Below are 24,434 nucleotides of genomic sequence, written 5' to 3'. Positions count from 1 at the left end.
CTGGCACAGCTGGCTTCATAGACATGCTACTTGTTTAGCCACATGGTGTCCCATGCACAAAATGCCCTTCTCTTGATTTAATGTTCTGTTATCACCATTCTAAACCTTTTAATAATTCTTAAATAGATCCCTCCATTTTAATTTCATAGTGGGCCTCACAAATTATGTAAGTAGTTATTCCTACTCTTCATTTCCTTGGCATATTTCACAGACATGTCCCTAAATATTTACCATTTTGCTACCACCTTTTCATCTCCCCTTCAATATTAAAGTAATATAATCAACATCTATCCAGGAGATCTTTAATAATTTCTTCCTTCACCACACCAAAAAATGGGTCAAAATATCCCTAAATTTAATTTTTGTAGCATATTCTAAATCTAAACCTAAATCTAAATTTCTCTTTTCAAGGATCTCTTAGTTCAAACCTGGGTCCTGTGTTTCCTAGAAGTCTATGACATTATTACTAGTGCAAAAGAGCTGGATCTCGGCCCCTGTGGCTCAGTCGGTAAGGTGCCGGCCCCATATGCCGAGGGTGGCAGGTTCAAACCCGGCCCCGGCCAGACTGCAACCAAAAAATAGCCGGGCGTTGTGGCGGGTGCCTGTGGTCCCAGCTGCTCAGGAGGCTGAGGCAGGAGAATCGCTTAAGCCCAGGAGTTGGAGGTTGCTGTGAGCTGCGTGAGGCCACGGCACTCTGCCGAGGGCCATAAAGTGAGACTCTGTCTCTACAAAAAAAAAAAAAATAAAAGCTATATAGAATCATGATCCTCTTGAACTTAAAAATAAGAAATAACTCCACATTGATACTGTCCAAATGCATTAACATGGGCCATATGGGTGCCTATAATCTCTTTTCTGCTAATTTCTCATTCTCTCTACCCTAAACAGTGCAATGGAATTTCAGGTACACTTAATTACTCACTGTTCTCAAACTATGTGTCTCCATGTCCTTGTGAATTTCCTAAAAATGATTTGTATGCCTGAAAACTCCATAGTCAGTTTCTTTCTTGAAGTGGTATCTATGACTCTTTAAGATCTGATACGAATGTTGTCACTGTTATAAAATGTTTCTCTTCCCCAAGCCATGCATATTTACTACTTCCCAAGACTCACCTATTTCTTTGTATATATCTCAGTTATACAATTTATCACTTATTCCTTGTGTAAGTCAATTGCTCACTTGAGTCATTGAAGGAAGGTTTATTATTTTCATTGTTATTAGTTTTAGCATATAGCTCTCCATGGCATGGGAAATAAATGTTTTTTAAATATTATTATATTGATTTTATGCTATACTATTACTTAGTCTATAATTTTATAAAGGCATTTCTTGTGTTTTGAGGCTTCACTTCATTGTAATTCACCGATATTGTATTTTATACAAATTATAAGTTTGTGGCAACCCTGCATCAAGAAAGTCTATCAATTCCATTTTCCCAACAGTATGTGTTCACTTCATGTCTCTGAATCACATTTTGATAATTCTTGCAATAATTAAAAAAAATTCATTTTTATTATAGCTGTTATGGTTATCTGTGATCAATAAGCTTTGATGTCACTATTATAATTGCCATGGAATACCACCAACCACAACCACAGAAGATGGCAAATTTACTTGATAAATGTGTATTGTGACTGGGCTGTTCCTCCATCCCTCTTGTCAGGCCTACATATTTTCTGAGAAATAACAATACTCAAATTAGGCAAAAAACAACCCTATAATAGTCTAAGAATTTAAGCAGAAGGAAAAGTTGCACATTTATCATTTTAAGTTAAAAGCTAGAAATGATTAGCTTAGTGAGGAAGCCATATTGAATACTGAGATAGGCTTAAACCTAGGCATCTTGCACCAAAAAGTTAGTAAAGTTGTAAATGCAAAGGAAATTTTCTTGAAGGAAATTAGAAGAGTTGCTCCAGTGAACACATGAATGATGGGAGAGGGATGCTGATATGGAGAAAGTTTGAGTGGTCTGGATAGAAAATTAAACCAGCCGTAAACATTCCCTTAAAGAAAAGCCTAATCCAGACTTAGGACCCACCTCTGTTGAATTCTATAAAGGCTGAGATGCGAGGATACTGCAGAAGAAAAGTTGAAAGCAAGCACAGGTTGGTTCCTAGGGTTTAAGGAAAGAAGCCATCTTCATAACATAAAAGTTAAAGGTGAAGTAGTAAGTGCTGATGTAGAAGCTATAATAAGTTATTCAAAAGTCTAGCCAAGATAATTGATGAAGGTGGCTGCACTAAACTACAGATTTTCCATATAGACAAAATAGACTTCTGTTGAAAGAAGATGCCAGATGCCATCTAGGACTTTCATAGCTTCAGAGAGGAAATCAATGCCTGCCTCCAAGGCTTCAAAGGACTGTTTCAAAGGGACTAATGCAGATAGGGACTTAAAATCAATGCTTATTCAGGATTCAAAAAAGTCTTGACCTCTTTAAAAATTATGCTAAATCTACTCTTCTTGTGTTTTAGAAATGGAACAACAAAGCCTGATGACAATAAATATTTTTATGGTTTACTGACTATTTTAAGCCTTCTGTTGAGACCTAATGCTCAGAAAAATATATTTTTTAAAAATATCATTGCTAATTTCCAACGCACCTTATCTCCCAAGACTTGTGATAGAGAAGTATAAGAAGATTAACCTTGTCTTCATGTCTGTTAACACAACATTCATTCTGTAGCCCATAGATCAAGAAATAATTTCAAATTTCAAGTCTTATTATTTAAGAAATATATTGCATCAGGATGTAGCTGCCATAGATTGTGATTTAAAAGATGAATCTGGATAAAGTAAACTGAAAACCCTCTGGAAAGGACTCACCATTCTAGATGCCATTAAAGATAATTGTGATTCATAAGAGTAGGTCAAATATCAACATTAATGGAGTTTGGAAGAAATTAACTCTGAACTTCATGGAAGACTTTAAGGGGTTCAAGGTTTTAGTGGATCCTTTCAATTGATGCAGAAATAGTATTTGATAAAATTCAGCACACTTTCACAATAAGAACACTCAACAGAATTGGTATAGATGGAATATATCTCAAAATTTAGCGTAATTCTTAAAGAGATCAAGATTGCTATAGTGAAGACTTCCAATATTATGTTGAATAAACATGCTAAAAGTGATAGCAATCAGGCAGAGAAGGAAATCAAGTGGATCCAAACGAGAAAAGAAGAAATCAAACTATTGCTCTTTGCTGGTGTCATATCTAGAAAACTCCAAAGATTCAAGAGACTCTTGGAATTGATAAGTAAATTCAGCAAAGTCTCAGATTACAAAGTCAGTGTATGCAAATCAGTAGCTTTCATGTATACCAACAATGGTCAGGCTGGGAATCAAAGACACAACAGGTTTCACAGTAGCAACAAAGAAAATAAAATATTTAGGAATATATTTAACAAAGTAGATGAAAGACCTCTATAGGGAGACTATGCAATACTGAGGACAGAAATTGCAGAGCATACAAATAGATGGAAAAACATATCCTGCTCATGGATCAGCAGAGTCAACATTGTTAAAATGCCTAAACTACCCAAAGTGATTTAGATTCAATACAATCCCTATTAAAATTCCAACATCATTAAAACAGGTCTATGTTTCATATGGAACTGGAAAAGACCCAAAATGGCCAACACAACCTTGTGTAATAAGAACAAATTAGGAGGCATCTATCACCAGACTTTAGGCTGTACTTTAAAGCTTCAGTAACCACAACAGCATAGTTCTGGAAAACAAAACAAACAAGCAGATAAACAACAACAACAAAAACCAGTAGCTTTTGTAACAACTTATGGATCAGCACTGAGAATCCAGGAAAGGAACCATTCTCATATTCCCATTTGATCTTTGATTAAAGGAAACAAAAACACACAATGAGGAAAAGAATTTCTTTTCTATAAATGGCACCTGGAAAACTGGATAGACATATATGAAAGAGTCAATTAGAATCCACACCTCTTACTACTCACAAAAATTAATTCACAATGGATGAAAGACTTAAACTAAAGGCATTAAACTATAAGAATCATGGAAGAAAGTGTTGAGGAAACTCTTATAGATACAGGCCTATGAAAGAATTTATGAAGAAAACCTCAATGAAAATCACAGCAACAGCAAAAATAAACAAATGGGACCTGATGAAATGAAAAAGTTTTTACATTGCTAAGGACACAATCAATAGAGTAAATAGATAACCTTCAGAAAGGGAGAAAATATTTTCAAGTTATACATCTGAGAAAGAGCTGATAACTAGAAAGTACAAATAACTCAAGGAAATAAACCAGAAAAAAATCAAACTACCCCTTTAAAAAGTAGACAAAAGTATCCAATGTATTCAGTACTTATATGCAACCTACTTATATTTACACTTTCTTATGAAAGATAGAATACAACTATAGCCCAGAATGAAGGAGAGAAATGGAGTGGGAAGGGAGGGGAGGGAGGAGGTTTGATAGAGGGAGGGTAAATGGTGGGACCACACCTATGAGCATATTGCAAGGGTACAAGTCAAATCTGTCAAGTGTAGAACATAGATGTTTTGGTACAATAATCAAGTAAAGAGGTAAAAGCTATGTTGATTGATTTGATCTAACCATGTCAGATTGTATAAAAAAAATCAGCACATTGTACGCCACATATGCATGAATGTATTCATGATCTATGTGTATTTGACTTAATAAAAAATAAAAAATAAAAAAAGTGGGCAAAAGATAGTCTAATATCCACAAACACATCAAAAAATGCTCAACATCTCTAATCATCCAGGAAATGCAAATCAAAATCATAATGAGATATTACCTAACTCTAGTGAGAATGGGTGGTGTAAAAAAGGCCAAAAACAATAGGTACTAGCATTGATGCAGAGAAAATCATTGTTGGTGGGGATGCAAGTTAGTACAACCCCTATGGAAAGTAGTATGCAGGCATCTCAAAGAACTAAATGTAGATCTGTCTTTTGATCCAGCAATATCATGACTCGGTATTTACCCAAAGGATACAAACAAATGAAGAAAAAAATGTTTATCAAAAAGATACTTGCACTTGATGAGATCATTCTAAGTGAAGTATCTCAAGAATGGAAAAAAAAAAACATCATGTGTACTCAGTAATAAACTGGAACTAGTAGATCAATACTTAATGTGCACATATGGAAGGAAAACTAGGGAAATCAAGTAGGTGGAAGGCGGGAGGAGTGCGGGGTAAATTTACACCTAACTGGTGCAATGTACGTATTCTGGGCGAAGGGTACACTAATAATTTTGAATAAAAATGTATAAATGCAAGTTATGTAACCAAAATGAGTGCACCCCTATAATACAATGAAATACAAAATAAATTTAAAATAAACTTCTGTGGAGTAAGGAACTGCAGATGTGGTGGAAATACTATAGAACTGGAAATGGAACCTGAATGTGGAACTGAATTGCTACATTCTCATGATAAAATTGTAACCATGGGGAGTTGCTTTCTTTCTTTTCTTTTCTTTCTTTCTTTCTTTCTTTCTTTCTTTCTTTCTTTCTTTCTTTCTTTCCTTCCTTCCTTCCTTCCTTCCTTCCTTCCTTCCTTCCTTCCTTCCTTCCTTCCTTCCTTCCTTCCTTCCTTCCTTCCTTCCTTCCTTCCTTCCTTCCTTCCTTCCTTCCTTCCTTCCTTCCTTCCTTCCTTCCTTCCTTCCTTCCTTCCTTCCTTCCTTCCTTCCTTCCTTCCTTTCTATTATTATTTTTTTCTTTGTAGAGACAGAGTCTCACTTTATCGCCCATAGAGTACAGTGGCATCACACAGCTCACAGCAACCTCCAACTCCTGGGCTTAGGCAATTCTCTTGCCTCAGCCTTGGGAGTTGCTTCTTATGGATAACCAATGAAATAGTTTTTTTGAGAGGGAATCTACTCCTGATAAAGCTCTGATGAACATTGTTGAAATGCCAATCAAAATTTGTAATATTACATAAACTTAGTTGACAATGTAGTATTGGGATTTGAGAAGATTGACTTAAATTTTTAAAGAAATTCTATTGTAAAATGCTATCGAACAGCATCATATAAGACAGGGAACTTTTTGCAAAAGGAATAGCTAATAGATGTGAAAAACTTTAATTGTTGTCTTATTTTAAGAAATCACATAGCCACCCCAGCTTTCAGTAGCCACCGCCCTGATAAGTAAACAGCTATAATGTTGAGGTAAGAACCTTCACCAGGAAAGGAAGTTATTGCTCACTGAAGTCTCAGATGTTGTTAGCATTTTTTTAGTAATAAAATATTTTTAATTAATGTATGTGCATTTTAAGACATAATATTTTTGCACAATTAATAGACTATAGTACAGTGTAAGCATAACTTTTATATACACTAGGAAGTAAAAAAATTCTGTGTCTTTTTTACTCTAATATTCACTTTATTGCTGTGGTCTACTGAACTCATTAAGTCCAAGGCATACCTGTATATTCATGGTGTATAGTATGATGTATTGACATAGGTATAGGCTGTGGGATAGGTAAATAATGCTATTTAACAAGTCCATTACCTTGTATGTGTATCTTTTTTTTTGTGCAGAGAACACTTGAAATCTACCTCCGTTTTTCGCAATTTTAAAGTATAAACATATTACTATTAACTATATTCCCATAGTGCACAATTGAGCTCTTGAAATTATTCTTCCTTTCTAACTGAAATTTTGTATCCGTTAACCAATATGTCTGTAATCCTACTCCCCACCCGCAGGCTTCAGTAACCACCATTCTTCTTTGTTTATGTAAATTCCTCTTTTCACACTCCAAATGTAAGATCATATTTTGTTTTCTTTTCTCTGTGCTTGGTTTATTTCACTTAACATAATGTCCTCCATATTTGTTATAGCTGTTGTGAATGACAAGGTTTTCTTTTTTTGTAAGGCTGAACAGTATTCCACTGTGTATTTATACCACATTAGTTTTTTCCTTTCACTTGTTGGTGGACACTTAGGTTGATTCTGTGTCTTAGCTGTTGTACATATTGCTGCAATAATCATGGGAGTGCAGATGCCTCTTTGAATGACTGATTCCATCTTTCTTGGATATATACCCAGAAATGGGATTTACTAGATCATATGGTAGTTCTATGTTTGGATTTTGAGACCTTCCACACTATTTTGTATATGGCTATATTATTTATATTCCCACAGTGTATAAGGGTTCCCCTTTTGCCACATTCTTACCAAAACACTTGCTATCCTTTATATTTTGCCATTTTAATAGATTTGAGGTAATGTTATTTACATACATTGGAACAATCTCATTGTTTTATTCTTTTCTTCCACAAATATAAATTAGAAAATTCAATAGGAGAAAGAAATTCTATTTTTTCGCCCATATTATTGTTGATTTCATTAGTTTTTCCTGACTGATGTTTTAATATGTCTTTCTTTATATTTTTGTATTTAGAGAATTTCCTTCACCTAGTCTTTTAGAGTAAATGTAGTGTGATGGCAACACATTTTCTTACTTTTTCTTTATCTGGTTTTCCCTTTATTCTTGAATGGTATTTGTTATATGTATAGGATTCTGCACTGACAGTGTTCCTTTTCCTAAGAAGATCAAAAAAGTGTCATTGGATTTTGGCTCTGCAGTTTTTAATAAGAAATGCATTGTTATTTGAATTGCTTTTTGATAATAGATTGTTTCTCTCACTGTTTTAAAGGTTGTTTTCTGCCGTTCATTTTCATAACTGTGAATATGATGTGTCTTGATGTAAATTTATTTGGATTAATTCCTTTTTTATTTATCTGCCAATTTTGTAAAGTGTTCAGTCATGGTTCCTTGAATATTTTTTAGTCTTACACTTTTTTTCTTTCATTTCAGAAAAGACGTTTTTATGGACCCCAGATCATTGAGTTTATATTTTTAGTTTATTTTTTCTCTGCTATCCAATTGAGCAAATTGGACAGTAATATTCAGTAATGATGTATGTAGCGTTTTTACATGATGAGCTCACCAACTTAATTATCATACATTACATTCCATGCAAATAGTAACCAAAAGATAGCAGGAATGGCATGATTTTAAATCAAAAAAGGTTACAAGAAGCAAAGAAGGACATTACATAAAAGGTTCAATACAGCAAAAAAATATGACAGCCATAAACATTCATGAGCCTAACGACAGACTATCAAAATATTTGAAGCAAAACTGACAGTATTGAGAAATAAATAATTGTATGATAGTTAAAGACTTCAATATCTCACTCTCAAGAAATGATAGAAAAACAAACAGTAATAAATGTGGAATGTAAGTGTCTTGGCACAGTAACTGAGAGAAGGCCAGGAAGGCTCTGTTAACCAGTGTGATGAAAGTGTGTCAAACAGTCTGTGAAGCTAGTGAATGATGCCCCATGATCATATCAATGTACACAGCTATGATTTAATAAAAAAATAAAAACATAAAAATAAATAAAAAAACAAACAAAAAAATAAAGAGGATTTAAATAACACATTAAAAAAGATTGGATCTAACAGACATATCTTGACTACTTTATCCAACAACATCTATACAAATTTTTCTCTAGTGCACATGAGACATGTTCCAGGACAGATTATAAATTAGGCCATAAATTAAGACTCAATAGCTTAAAAAAAGTAGATACATGATGTATCTTTTCTAATCACAACGGAAGAAATCAATAATAAAAGTAAAATTGAAAAATAGACAAAATTATAGAAATTAAATAATACATTTTTAACTAATGGGTAAAAGAAGAAATCACAAAAGAAATGACAAAATATTTAGAGATAAATAAAAATAAAAAAATAACATTAAATTTCATGGGATACAAAGGAAGCAGCAATAAGGGGGAAATTTACAACTGTACATGTTTACATCCAAAATAAGAAAGTTCTTCAGCTGACAACCTGACTTTATATTTTAAGAAATTAGAAAAAATAACAAATTTAATCCAAAGCTGTCAAAAAGGAAGTGGATAATAAAGTTTAGAGCACACATAAAGGGAATACAGAATAGAAAGACAAAATAAAAAATTGATCAAACTAAAAGTTGACTCTTTGAAAAGATTAACAAAATTAATAAAACTTACGCTAGATGGACTATGAAAAAATAAGAGGAGATTCAAATTACTAGAAAGAAAAAAATGAAGAAAGAAAGAAGTAATGAAAGAAAGAAAAAGGAAAGAAAGAAAGATCACTATTGATTCTACAGGAATAAGATGGATTATAAAATAGCACATAGTGCTATGAATGACTGTATGCCAACAAATTAGATACTTTAGATGAAATGAAAAAATTCCTATAAACATAAAACCTACCAAGACTAAAATGAAACAGAAAAAAGACCTGTAACTAGTAGATTGAAAGAGTAATCAAAGAACACCTGACAAAGAGAAGTTCTCAACCCAGTATCCTAAATACTGAATTCCAACAAACTTTTAAAGATGAAATAACAATAAACATGGAAGCAATTCTATTGACCATGAATGGATGAAGAATAAACATAACATGCTATAGGCCTACAGTAAAATATTATTCAGCTCTAAAAGGGAAGCCAATTTTATCATATGTTACAACACAGATGGACCATGAGGACGTTATCTAAGTGACATAAGTCAGTTACCAAGGACAAATATTGTATTGTTCCTGTTATATAAGGTATGTAGTCAAAATCACACATACAGAAAGTGAAATTATGGTGTCCATGGGATAAAGGGATGGAGAATAAGAATTTAGAGTTTAATGGGCACAGAGTTTCAATTTTACAATATTAAAAGAGTTATGGAAATGGATAGTAGTGATCTTTTCACAACATTATGAATGTCTTAAATGCCACTGAATTGTGCACTAAAAAATAGTTAAGATGATATTTTTTGTGTGTTATTTTATCACATTGAAAAAATGAAAAAGGAAATTCAGGCCTTCCTGGAAAGAACACTAAGATTTTCCGATTACATCTCAGTCATCACCAGCTTTGTGACCTTGAGTAAATCTCTGAAACTCCCTGTCCCTTCATATGAAAAATGAGATAGAAAATAATATCTGTATCATTCAGTTGTGTTAAAAACTAAATAATACCTTCCGTGTAAACCCCCTAGACTTAGGCCTTCTCTTACCTGAAGCTCATGCATTATTAAAAATAAAGAAAGCATAGGGATTAAGAGCCAAAGGATTTGATCTTTTCATTCAAAGTAAGGCTAGGCATAAGGAGACACTAGAATGATTATGTATCCTGTACAAAATAGGGGAAAGGATGTCAGTAAATTGTGAGTGACAATAAGACAGGATATTTTAAATTAGAATAGGTCCCCAAGTCCAGGGCCTATTATTGCTGCCTTTATAAGCAAACAATCCATCGTGTGATTTGAAGGGCCAAAAGAGCAGCCTGATAATACAGTGATCTCCAGCAATATCAAGAAAGTCCCTTTAAACAAATAAGAGATAAGAAGAATAGTTATTTGCTATGTTACTGAGTGGCACCTTCAGCATTCCATTTCAACCTCACAACAATTTTATAAGTTATACATATTACCCTGTATATTTATGAATAAAGCTGAGAAAGGTTGAGTAATTGATCTCAGGCCAACCAGGTAATAAACAGCGGATTTATAATAGAATAAACTTCAACTTAAACCCAAATATGACAAAAAAAAAGACCCAAGAATTGTAATAAAATTATTTGAAATCAAATCAGAATCTCAGACCTCTCCCCTAGAGGATATGATTTCATAGGTCTTGGCACAGAAATAAAGACTCTGAATTTAGAATAAGCACATTTTATTATCATCTGAAAACTTTGGGACATACTTTTATAGAATTCCTTTAAATTTCTCTTTGTTATCATGAAGGTCTAACAAAAAAGAAGCTAAAGAAAATTTAATATTTTGTTTGCTTTAGTGACATTTGGACTGCAGAAGAACTTTTTTAAAGTTATCAAAGTCATGTTATAAGTAATCAAGTTTCAAATCAAGTTTTCTTACTCGATATTGTGACAAATATTTTACCCTTTGCTTTGGCTGCTGGAAAGGTCAGGACCAAGTTTTTGATTTGAACATAGAAAGTATGAATTTCTCCTGATCCAATTCTAGTATTCTACTTATATTTTCCTTTTTAAAAACTACTTTTAAAATTTATTTTAACTCAATTTTTTTTGTAAGCGTGTCTGTATTTAAATATATGTAAAATAAATATTTATAATACATGTTTAGAAAATACCTACTTAGTTTTATGAATAAACTTATTATTGCATACAAACATATGGAGTTGAAAATTAAGTTTGCAAACATATTGTAGGAAAAATGCTACATACTTCATTGCTGAATATCACTACAATCACCTTCAAAGTACTCCCTTTAGTGATATTCATAAAACATTATTAAACATATAAAGTCTTCATTAAAGTAAAAACACAATAGTATCAGACTCATTCGTTTGAGAATAACTATTTTTTTTCATTGGGTAGATAAAGGAAGCAACCAAAGATGGGATCAGGAAATTGAGATAAAGAATTAGAATGAATGTAACATCTCTGTAGTAGTTTCTCAGAATTGACCTACATGATAAGATAACCATTTTCTGTTTTTTATTGTTGTTGTTGTTGTTTGTTTGTTTTTACAGACAGAGTCTCACTTTATCACCCTCGGTAGAGTGCTGTGGCATCACAGCTCACAGCAACCTCCAGCTCTTGAGCTTAGGCGATTCTCTTGCCTCAGACACCCAAGTAGCTGGGACTACAGATGGCCGCCACAGTGCCTGGCTATTTTTTGTTGCAGTTTGGCCTGGGCCGGGTTTGAACCCACCACTCTCGGTATATGGGGCCGGTGCCTACTCACTGAGCCACAGGCTCTGCCCAAGATAACCATTTTCTAACTTAAATGATTTAGTAGTAGGAAAAGAAATAACCCAAATTAAACAATGAGCAAAGGGCAGGAATAGACATTTCTTCAAAGAAAATATACAAATGGCCAACCAATATATAAAAAAGTGCTCTAAATCACTAATCATCAGGGAAATGCAAATTAAAACTACAAAGCAATATCACATTATACCTGTTAGTATGGCTACTATTAAAAAAAAAAGCAATCATTAACAAGGATATTGGGATGGAAATATTAATTGGTATAGCCAATATGGAAAATAGTATGGAGCTTTCTCAAAAAACTAAAAATATAACTAAAATATGATCCAGGAATCTTGCTTCTGGGTATATATTCAAACAAAATGAAATATTTCAAAGAGATATCTGCACTCTCATGTTCATTGCCACATTATTCATAATAGCCAACATAAAAAATCAACCTAAGTGTTTGTCAAGATGAACAGATGCGTAGGTATAATGTGTTACATGCACACAATGGAATAATATACAGCCTTATGAAAAGAAGGAAATGCTGTCATTTTCAATAATAGGGGAGAAATTGGAAGGCATTAGGCTAAGAGAAATAAACAAGGCTCAGAAAGACAAGTACTGAATGATTTCACTTGTATATGAAATCTAAAAGAATCAAACTCATGGAAGTAAGAATGTGGAGGTGCTGGTTAATAGATACCAATTCCTGTTAAAAGAAATTAGGTTTTTGAGATCTAAAGTACACAAATAATAAGCATGTGAAGTGATTGATATGTCAACCAGCTTGTTTTAATCACTTCACAATGTATACATACTTCAAACATCACATTATACCTTGTAAATATATACCATTACTATTTGACATTTAATATCGAAAATTCTGTTTACATAAAATGATTTATCAAAAGTGTCCACTCTAATACATAACTGTTCAGATTAGATTGTAGTCTGAAATGGTTGATTAATCCCCAGAACATCAGCTCTAGGTAACTCATTTCTACATCACTCTGATTAGAGTGATAAGAAAGAAAAAGAATGGGTGATGTAATTAACATTTGCTTTCCATGAGCTCTTTTTTATTGTCCAGAATATTCTCCGAGTGATGAAATTTTGATGAAAGAATAACATTTGTCAGTGACTCTTTCCCTGCAGTTACAATGAACTAATATTTGTTTCAAATTCTCTCTCTTTCTCTTTCTTTTTTAAACAAGAAACTATTTCTGTGGTACAGTGATGGAAATAGGGATTTTGCTTTAAAGTTCAGATTAATAAAGTCTGATTGAACAGCAAATATTTCCTTCCAAATAAAGTAAAGGTCAGAAGTATTATTATACTTGAGGAGATTTTAAAATTTTTCCAATGGTAAAAATAAGAGAAAAAAGTTTTTACATGAATAAAGTCCTTTCCTTTGAAACTGTGGAGGTTACCTTTCTTGTTCTTTTCTTTTCCTTTCTTTCTTTTTTTTTTTAAGATTGGATAACTTTATTTATGTATTTATTCAATTATTTGTTTATTTTTTTTTTTGAGATAAGAGTCTCACTTTTTCACCCTAGGCAGAGTGCTGTGGTGTCACAGCTCACAGCAACCTCAAACATTTGGGTTCCAGTGATCCTCTTGCCTAAGCCTCCCCAGAAGCTGGGACTATAGACGCCCACCACAAGGCCTGGCTAGTTTTTCTATTTTTAGTAGAGATGGGAGTCTCACTCTTGCTTAGGCTGCTCTTGAACTCCTGGGCTCAAGCAATCCACCCTCCTAGGTTTCCCAGAATGCTAGGATTATAGGCATTAGACACCAGGCCTGGACAACCCTGGATAACTTTAAAGGAAAGATGTTTATTTGGCTCATGATTCTGCTTCAAGATTATATAAGGTGTGTGGTGCCACCATCTGCTCTTGGCTTGGTCTTCAGGAAGGAAGCTTCCGGTTATAGTGGAAGTGAAGGGGGAGCTGGTATGTCTCATGGCAAGAGAGGAAAAAAGGGAGAGCAAGGAGATAAGAGAGGTACCAAGTTATTTTTAACAGCCTTCAGGGAATCTAAATGAGGAAAAGAGGAAGAACTCACTCATTACCTCAAGGAGGGCACCAAGCTGTTTCAAGCTCCACCTCCAACAATGGGGATCAAATTTCAACATCAGACTCAGAGAAGATGAATATCCAGCCATATTACTACCATTAGCAGTGAATGTCTTTTACATGAATAAGAAAAAATGGTTAAATAATATATTACTCATTTGTAAACTCTGTGTTTTGAACTAGCAAAGAGAAGGCAATGTAATTTAAATATGTGTTATTCTTTTAGTAAGTGTAGTTCCTTAGGAAAGACTCATTGTTGAGTCTTAGATTTTTAGATTATTAGCATTATTTTATAGATTATTAGAAAAATTAATAGAGGGTAAGAGTTGAGGATATTTACTTTATGAAACTCTAAAGACAGACCAGTGCAAAGACTATCGATTAGACGTTTTCATGCAGAGTTCACAAAATGTTAAAAAGTAACATTTGTAAAAAACAGAGAATTCCTTTATTGTTTTGAATAATTGTGTATCAAATTCACTGTAAAAAGATTGGCTGGGTACATACATCCATTGTATTTACCAATTGCATAAGCTTGGCTTAGTCTGTGGCTCAGTAGGTAGGACGCCAGTCCCATATACCGAGGGTGGTGGGTTCAAACCCAGCCCTGGCCAAACTGCAACAACAACAACAACAAAAATAAATAAAATTAACATTTATTGAGAGCTTACAATAGGTGCTAGGTGATTTCATATATTTTGTTTGTAATACTCCTGTGTTATAAATGCTATTAATCTCAGTTTTTAAGAAGATTAAATAAATAGAGACATTTCCAAGCAATTCAAAGTTATGAATCAAGTACCTTACCTATGTTGGTTTTAAGCCCCCTCACGCCTTCTCCCCAAATTCCTTTCTCATACTATGTCAAACTGTCATTGAATGAAGAACTGGATCTTTGCAGTTATTAAGAAAAATATATGAATGTTTTGGGAAAATAGTTATAATTTTGTACTATTTGATAACTCTTGGCCAAAATTTTTTCTGTAATTTATACAATTGCTCTGTACAAAATTTATTCAATCACGTGTTTATTCAAACACATGATTGCTTTGACTCTTGTTATCGTTTTGCGTTTTTTCAATGGTGAAAAATCGTAGTACATAAACTAACTTTTTATATAAATGATCCAAAAAAAGTACAAAGTAATATAACTTCCTCTTCCACAGATTTTATACTCAGTTTTATTACATACCAAAGGTAGGTCACTGTTCCCTCTGGTGCCAAATACAGTAATTGTCATGGTATCCTAACTGTTTTAGAAGCATGAACGATAGGCACTGGCCACGTGTCACACAGGCCAAGTGTCAATGCTGCTTTGCTCCTTTCTCTGAATAGACGCCTAGATAAATGCTCAAGACCTTGGCAGTTTAACCAAAAGGATCAGTTAATTTTACAGATAAAAAATGGTAATTCTGCATGATTTTATTTTTACCTGGGGAGGCCGTACCATACAATGTAACAAATACTGTCTTCAAGATTAACAGAGAAGACTACAAATACTGGATCTACCAATAAGTAGTCCCGGGGATTTGAGCAAATGAATCCACCCTTCTGAACCTCAATATCCCCTGTAAAATTCCTGTAAAATAAAAATAATAATCTGACACAGTTATCTTAAAGATTATGTACGATAATTTATACAATGCTGCTGGTGCGTTTCAATGTTCAGTCATTATTATTTTACCAGACCTTTCTAAGTACTTCTCAATACCTCCAGCTTCTCCTGCTCCAAACCTCTCCTGGATCAGAGAACAGGTCAATTATCTTTAGATATTTGCTGAATAGAATTTAAGCAATTAAAAAAAAATGAAACACTACAAATGAAAATTTTTATTTTACATTCTTCATTCTCATGTATACCTTGTATCAATTTGATTGTATGGATGCAGCCACTGTCTCCCTCCTGCTGTTGAAACTAGAAACACATTATAGTGGCTTTTCTGGGAATGGCTAATGCAGGAGCACACTGAACTCTGAGAGATAACAGGTGTATGCCTTCCTCAATCAGTGAACAAAGCTAGAGAAAGTATGCCTACAACCTTTCTAAGATGACAGTAGGGAGCTATACTACCTGAAAATCTGGTATCAGGTTTTAGTGTTCATATTTCAATGTCCATTATAAACTGGCTGCTGACACAAATTGTGCCCTTTCACTGCTTTCATCAGGAAAAATTAGCCCAGAAGCTGTGGTAGCTGATAGGGCTTCTATAGTTCCTGCGACTAGTCCTGAAAATAACTATTGATGATCATGAAAGGTTCAGGGAAGATGGATTTTGAAACTGTTCCTGTTCAAGTGCAAAAGTACCAAAGGGAAGGCCTGACAGTAGCAACCAGTGAAACTGTGTGAAATAGAAAATCCCTAGACGGCAATCAGCCTGGGATCACCGCTGTTTTCAGCTGGTCCGTTGACTCAGGGTTTAGTAAGTCTTTGTCTTATTTCTGAATTCAGGGTACCTTCAGTGTTCCTTATTTGTGGTATGATTGTAATTTAGTTTTTTTTTTTTTTTTTGCAGTTTTTGGCCAGGGCTGGCTTTGAACCCGCCACCTCCGGCATATGGGGTCAGTGCCCTACTCCTTTGAGCCACAGGTACTGCCCTGTAATTGTTAGTTTTTGATGATGAGTTTATTTGCTACTTTTGAGAATGCACCAAAATGCTGATCCTATTTCAAGGCTGGAGAAGAGGCAAAATTGGAGGCTATCCAAGGTCCAAGTTGCTATTTCGGTTATACTTGATTTTGTCCTTAACCCCAGCTACCTTCAGTAATGTATTTCTCAGAGCTCCTGTGATGGTGTGAGATATTGCAATAACTACAGCAATCAGTGAGTCTGGCTCTAAGATATGCTGAATGCTTGAGCACTTCATGGTAACTGAGTTGGTTTATTCCCCCCAAATAAAAGACAGATCAGATATTTCAGTTTCATCCAAGTCCTGACTCTTGGATGAAAATATAATTTGGAATAAAGAGCTCCTCAAAACATCCAGACCACTCCTCACTTCTAAAATAATATTAGATGCAATCTAAAAACACAAAACAATAAAACCTAATATTAAGGTTTTATGAAAATATTCATTTTCAAAAGTACATTTGTAAGCCAACCAAACTAAGGTGAAATATTGTTTCCTATTAAACAGAAGAGAAAAACATATATCTGAAATGATCCACTGTATATTGTGAAATGTGAAAAATTGTTTTAACACAGGAAGGTCGTTTTACAACACAATTATATTATTGTGCTGCAGTAGAAACATTGAGTATTATTAAGTAGCAATCAATGAAAAATCAAATATATAAACATTTTAAAAATCATAAGTTGAACTACCCCTTTGGAATTTACATTAGAATTAAATTGCTTGGCTGGCTCCTTTGTAATAAAGTGGAACGTGCAATACTATAGTTGTAAATTTCTTTGTAAAACAAAAATCTATACAATAATCTTGCAAGTAATATTAAAATCAGGAATACTTATGTAGAAACATGTGGAAAGAGCTTCTCTTTTTATGTTAATATACTTAATTTTCATCCTTTCTTTTTTTTCTCATTAGGCCTAAGTCATCTACACAGCATCAATAATAAAGGAATAAATAATGTTTAAACTTCATTTGTAAATAAGCCAAACTTTACTCTTGCTAAAAAGCCAGATGGTGATTTGCAATTAAAATAAGAGTGTATAATCAAAAGAGTACATGCCTTGGAGAAAACTGACCTTGGTTCCAATCCTAGTTTTACCAGTTAACTGTATAATCCTGAACATGTTCCTTTAACTTTCTTATCTCAGGGCTTTCATCGAAAATGATTCTGACGATGACCTCATAGGATAGCTGTAAGGCTATACACGCATAAAATTTAGGTAAGAAAAACTTATGCAGAACTAGCCCATGGCTGGGGCTTGGAAAGGCCTTTCCAGCTGGTAATAATAAGGTGAGCATGCCACAGTAAACAGTGGTAGATAGCAGAGCATGAGAGCTGCAAAACTGGGCATTTTTATTAACAACATAAAAAAAAAAAAGAAAACTTTCCTTTGTAGTTTAGGAAGTTTCTCAGCCTTAAATTCTCATCTCCTATGAGAAATGACATGGTCTGTAAGCACCAGCCTCCTTGGCAATGTGTAATTTGTTATCTCTGCCCTTAGGCAAGGGGTCGTTCTGTTTATTCTATTTCCATTTCAATGAATATGATGCCAGCATTAATTTTATTATAATATTAATATATTGTTCATACAATGTTTACAATCATATCTTGGACCCCTGATAGAAAGGCCTTGTCTATATCTTTACTCTATTTGTAAAAATAGTATGTACTCACTTGTACCTTTCCTCTATTCTAGCCCACTCTCGTAAGAGGCAGCAGGGTAATAAAATGTAACAGAGTTTATCCTCAGTGATATCAAATGCATACTTTAAAAATATGAAATCATTATTTCTCACTCATAAGATAAGACCTGGATATCATCTTTATGAAACCACAGGTGCAGCCCTGAAAACTAGATACCTTTTGGGAAACATGCACTATTGATGTAATTGTTCCAGTATCTAAGGACTTCCTCTGTACCTTTTTGGTATGGCTCATATTATGTCATATTGTGGTTGCCTCATATAAAATCTGAGAAGTAAATACATATTATCAAGACTACATTTTTAAAACATTTCACCAAGTTATAAAAAAGCAAATTTCAAATTTATTCACTTACAATAAGACTTGTTATTATGAAGACCCAGTAATTGTCCTCATGTGAAAACTAAGAACAGAAGTTGCCATCATGACAATTGAAAATGTCCAGTGGGCAGCCAGAGAGACGAGAGCTCAGGTAAGAGCAGGCCCAGAAGACAGAAATGAGATTCATCCGCATACGTGCGGAGATGAAACAGGAGTGGAAAGGGAGGGATGTAGATGTCAACACTCAAATCTCACAGAGACGCCACAGAGCTCAAGGAAAAGGATGGAGCCCGGAAACAGCCCCAACGTTTGGAAAGACACTGTCAGTGTGAGAGCAGTCTCTGAGTGTGGAGGGAGAAGCCAGACTGAATGGGAGGGGTGTGCTTCCCAGACAGGAAAACACAATAAACTAAGGCATTTCTCAGCACGTACAGGGAATTTTCAGCCAAATGCTAGTTTTATTTGTGATCAACATTAAGACAATTTATTTACTTATTTTATTTATTTATTTATTTTTTTTTCTATTTTATTTTTTTATTTTTTTTTGTATTTTTATTTTTATTTTTTTATTAAATCATAACTGTATACAATGATATGATTATGGGGCATCATACACTCACTTCATAAACCATTTGACACATTTTTATCACAGTGGTTAACATAGCCTTTCCAGCGTTATCTCAGTTACTGTGCCAAAACATTTACATTCTACATTTACCAAGTTTCGCAAATACCCCTGTAATATGCACCACAGGTGTGATCCCACCGATTCCCCTCCCTCTACCCACCCCCCCCTTTCCCACTTCTCCCTATTGTTAAGTTGTAGCTGGGTTATAGCTTTCATGTGAGAGTCCCAAATTAGTTTCATAGTAGGGCTGTGTACATTGGGTATTTTTTCTTCCATTCTTGGGATACTTTACTAAGAAGAATATGTTCCAGCTCCATCCTTGTAAACATGAAAGAGGTAAAGTCTCCATCTTTCTTTAAGGCTGCATAATATTCCATGGTGTACATATACCACAATTTATTAATCCATTCGTGGATCGATGGGCACTTGGGCTTTTTCCATGACTTAGCTATTATGAATTGGGCTGCAATAAACATTCTGGTACAAATATCTTTGTTATGTTGTGATTTTTGGTCTTCTGGGTATATGCCCAGTAGAGGAATTACAGGATTGAATGGCAGATCTATTTTTAGATCTCTGAGTGTTCTCCATATATCTTTCCAAAAGGAATGAATTAATTTGCATTCCCACCAGCAGTGCAGAAGTGTTCCCTTTTCTCCGCATCCACGCCAACATCTCTGGTCTTGAGATTTTGTGATATAGGCTAGTCTCATTGGAGTTAGATGATATCTCAAAGTAGTTTTGATTTGCATTTCTCTGATGATTAAAGATGATGAGCATTTTTTCATATGTCTGAAGGCCGTGCTCCTGTCTTCTTCAGAGAAGTTTCTCTTCAAATCCCTTGCCCAGCCTGCGATGGGATCCCTTGTTTTTTTCTTGCTGATGCGTTTGAGTTCTCTGTGGATTCTGGTTATTAAACCTTTGTCAGAGATATACCCTGCAAATATCTTCTCCCATTCTGAGGGCTGTCTGCTTGCTCTGCTTACTGTGTTCTTAGCTGTGCAAAAGCTTTTTAGTTTGATCAAGTCCCAGTAGTGTATTTTTGAAGCTGCTTCAATTGCCCGGGGGGTTCTCCTCATGAAATACTCACCCAGACCAATTTCTTCAAGGGTTTTCCCTGCATTCTCCTCTAGTATTTTTATAGTTTCATGTCTTAAGTTTAAATCTTTAATCCAATGAGAGTCTATCTTCGTTAATGGTGAAAGGTGTGGGTCCAATTTCAGTCTTCTGCAGGTTGCCAGCCAGTTCACCCAGCACCATTTGTTAAATAGGGAATCTTTTCCCCACTGAATGTTTTTAATTGGCTTGTCAAAAATCAAATAGCGGTAAGTAGCTGGATTCATCTCTTGGTTCTCTATTCTGTTCCAGATATCTACTTCTCTGTTTTTGTGCCAATACCATGCTGTTTTGATCACTATCGATTTGTAGTAAAGTCTGAGGTCTGGTAGTGTGATTCCTCCTGTTTTGTTTTTATTTCTGAGTAATGTCTTGGCTATTCGAGGTTTTTTCTGATTCCATATAAAACGAAGTAATGTTTTTTCAAGATCTTTAAAATATGACAGTGGAGCTTTAATAGGGAGTGCGTTGAAATTATATATTGCTTTGGGTAGTATGGACATTTTGATAATGTTGATTCTTCCTAGCCATGAGCATGGTATGTTTTTCCATTTGTTAACATTTTCAGCTATTTCTTTTCTTAGAGTTTCATAGTTCTCTTTATAGAGATCTTTCACGTCTTTTGTTAGGTAAATTCCCAAATATTTCATCTTCTTTGGCGCAACTGTGAATGGGATAGAGTCCTTAACTGCTTTTTCAATTTGACTGTTGTTGGTGTATATAAAGGCTACCGATTTATGAATGTTGATTTTGTAACCTGAGACACTGCTGTATTCCTTGATCACTACTAGGAGTTTTGTAGTAGAGTCCCTAGTGTTTTCCAGATACACAATCATATCATCTGCGAAGAGCGAGAGTTTGATCTCTTCTGACCCTATATGGATACCCTTGATCGCCTTTTCTTCCCTAATTGCGGTGGCTAAAACTTCCATTACAATGTTGAAAAGCAATGGAGACAATGGGCAGCCTTGTCTGGTTCCTGATCTGAGTGGAAATGATTCCAATTTAACTCCATTCAATATGATATTGGCTGTGGGTTTGCTGTAGATAGCTTCTATCAGTTTAAGAAAAGTCCCTTCTAGACCAATTTTCTTGAGTGTTCTGATCATGAAGGGATGCTGGATATTATCAAAAGCTTTTTCTGCATCAATTGAGAGAATCATATGGTCTTTGTTTTTTAATTTGTTTATGTGCTGAATTACATTTATAGATTTACGTATATTGAACCAGCCTTGAGACCCTGGGATAAAACCAACTTGGTCATGATGTATAATTTGTTTGATGTGTTGCTGGATTCTGTTTGTTAGGATCTTGTTGAATATTTTTGCATCTATATTCATTAGTGATATTGGTCTATAATTTTCTTTTCTTGTTGGGTCTTTTCCTGGTTTGGGGATCAGGGTGATGTTTGCTTCATAGAACGTGTTGGGTAGTCTTCCTTCTTTTTCTACCTTTTGGAACAGGTTGAGTAATATAGGTACTAATTCCTCTTTAAAGGTTTGGTAGAATTCTGACGTGAAACCATCTGGTCCCGGGCTTTTCTTTTTAGGGAGGTTTTGTATAGTTGATGCTATTTCTGAACTTGATATGGGTCTGTTCAACATTTCCACTTGATTCTGGTTAAGTCTTGGAAGGTGGCGTGCTTCCAAGTATCGGTCTATTTCCTTCAGATTTTCATATTTCTGAGAATAAAGTTTCTTGTAATATTCATTAAGGATTTTTTGGATTTCTGATGAGTCTGTGGTTATTTCGTCTTTGTTGTTTCTGATTGATGATATTAGGGATTTTACTCTTTTTTTCCTGATTAGGTTGGCCAGAGGTTTATCTATTTTATTGACCTTTTCAAAAAACCAGCTTTTTGATTTATTGATCTGTTGTATTATTCTTTTGTTTTCAATTTCATTTAATTCTGCTCTAATTTTGGTTATTTCTTTTCTTCTACTGGGTTTGGGGTTGGAATGTTCTTCCTTTTCCAGTTGCGTGAGATGTCCCATTAAGTTGTTAACTTCCTCTCTTTCCGTTCTCTTGAGGAAGGCTTGCAGTGCTATAAATTTCCCTCTTAGAACTGCCTTTGCAGTGTCCCAGAGGTTCTGATAGCTTGTGTCTTCATTGTCATTTTGTTCCAAAAAATTGGTGATTTCTTTCTTAATCTCATCTCTGACCCAGCTATCATTCAGCATAAGGTTATTTAACTTCCATGTTTTTGTATGGGTATGCAGATTCCTGTTGTTACTCAATTCAAGTTTTATTCCATGATGGTCTGAGAAGATGCATGGAATAATTTCTATTCCTTTAAATTTACTGAGGTTAGACTTGTGACCTAAAATGTGATCAATTTTGGAGTAAGTTCTGTGGGCTGCTGAGAAGTATGTGTATTCAGTTTTGTTGGGATGAAATGTTCTGTAGATGTCTACTAAATCTAAATATTGGATGGTTAGGTTTAAATCTAAGATTTCTTTGCTCAGCTTCTTTCTGGAGGATCGATCCAACACTGCCAAGGGAGTGTTGAAATCTCCAATGATTATGGAGCTGGAGGAAATCAAGTTACTCATGTCTGTTAGAGTTTCTCTTATAAATTGAGGTGCATTCTGGTTGGGTGCATAGATATTAATAATTGAGATCTCGTCATATTGAGTATTACCCTTAACAAATATGAAGTGACCGTTCTTGTCCTTCCTTACTTTTGATGGTTTAAAGCCTACTGTATCTGCAAATAAAATTGCAACACCTGCTTTTTTCTGATTACCATTTGCCTGAAATATGGATGACCATCCTTTCACCCTGAGTCTGTATTTGTCTTTTAAGTTGAGATGTGACTCTTGTATGCAACAAATATCTGGCTTGAGTTTTTGTATCCAGTCAGCTAACCTATGCCTCTTTAGAGGACAGTTTAAGCCATTCACATTGATGGAGAGTATTGATAAGTCTGGTGGAATTTTGGGTGTCGAGTTTTTCAAAGGTCCAGTGGACATTTTTAATCCTTTCGCCAGTGTGGAAGTTGGAGTTTGATCCGAAGTTTCTTTGTGATTTTACTTTTGTGGTATAGGATTGGGTTGGTCATTGTGGAGGATAGGTCTGAGAACATCCTGAAGAGCTGGTTTACTTATGGCAAATTTTTTCAACATATGAATGTCATTGAAGTATTTAATTTCTCCATCATAGATGAAACTCAATTTAGCTGGATACAAGATCCTGGGTTGAAAGTTTTTTTGCTTTAGGAGATTAAAAGTTGATGACCAGCCTCTTCTTGCTTGAAAAGTTTCAGCAGAGAGATCTGCAGTTATTCTAATATTCTTACCTTTGTACGTTATAGTTTTCTTTCGCTGGGTTGCTTTGAGAATCTTCTCTTTCATGTTAACTTTAGTGAAGCTAATTATGATATGTCTGGGAGATGGCTTATTGGGGTTGAATCGTGCTGGGGTTCTGAAGCTGTCTGCTTTCTGAATTTCAGATTCTCTAGGCATGTCTGGAAAATTTTCTTTCATAATTTCATGTAGAAGGGCCTCTGTGCCCTTGGCAGCCACTTCATCGTTCTCCGGAATTCCTATAATCCTTACATTGCTTTTTTTCGAATTATCTGAGAGTTCTCTGAGTGAGTGATCCGTTTTTGCTCTCCATTTCTCTTCCTCTTTGAGAGATTGGGAGCGTTCGAAGACTTTATCTTCAATGTCAGAAATCCTTTCTTCTGCTTGCTCCATTCTGTTACTGAGGGATTCTACTGTATTTTTCATATCTTTGAGGGCTGTAAGTTCTTGTTTCAGTGTGTCTAAGTCTTTGGTGGTTTTGTCTTTAAATTCGTTAAATTCTTGAGACAATTTTTGAATTTCTCCTCGAATTCCTAATTCCATTTTATTGATCTTGTCTGCAAACCAAATTCTGAATTCGACTTCTGACATCTCAGCCAGTTGTTTATGAATGGGATCTTCAATCACATCTGCCGTATCTTTTCTTGGGGGGGTTGATCTATTCTGGTTATTCATGTTACCAGAGTTTTTCCGCTGATTCCGCCCCATGGTTTACTCCCTTTGGTTTTTCCCCTGGGGTTTTATCAAGGGCCCGTACAGAGTTGTGTCCTGAGAAACTGGGGCCCTGTCTGGTGTGGTGGAGCAAAGTGGTTCTGTCTTGTTTTCAGCTGGT

The sequence above is a fragment of the Nycticebus coucang genome, chromosome 7, assembly GCF_027406575.1.
Source record: "Nycticebus coucang isolate mNycCou1 chromosome 7, mNycCou1.pri, whole genome shotgun sequence".
Classification (NCBI taxonomy): domain Eukaryota; kingdom Metazoa; phylum Chordata; class Mammalia; order Primates; family Lorisidae; genus Nycticebus; species Nycticebus coucang.
This window is presented reverse-complemented; position numbering follows the sequence as displayed.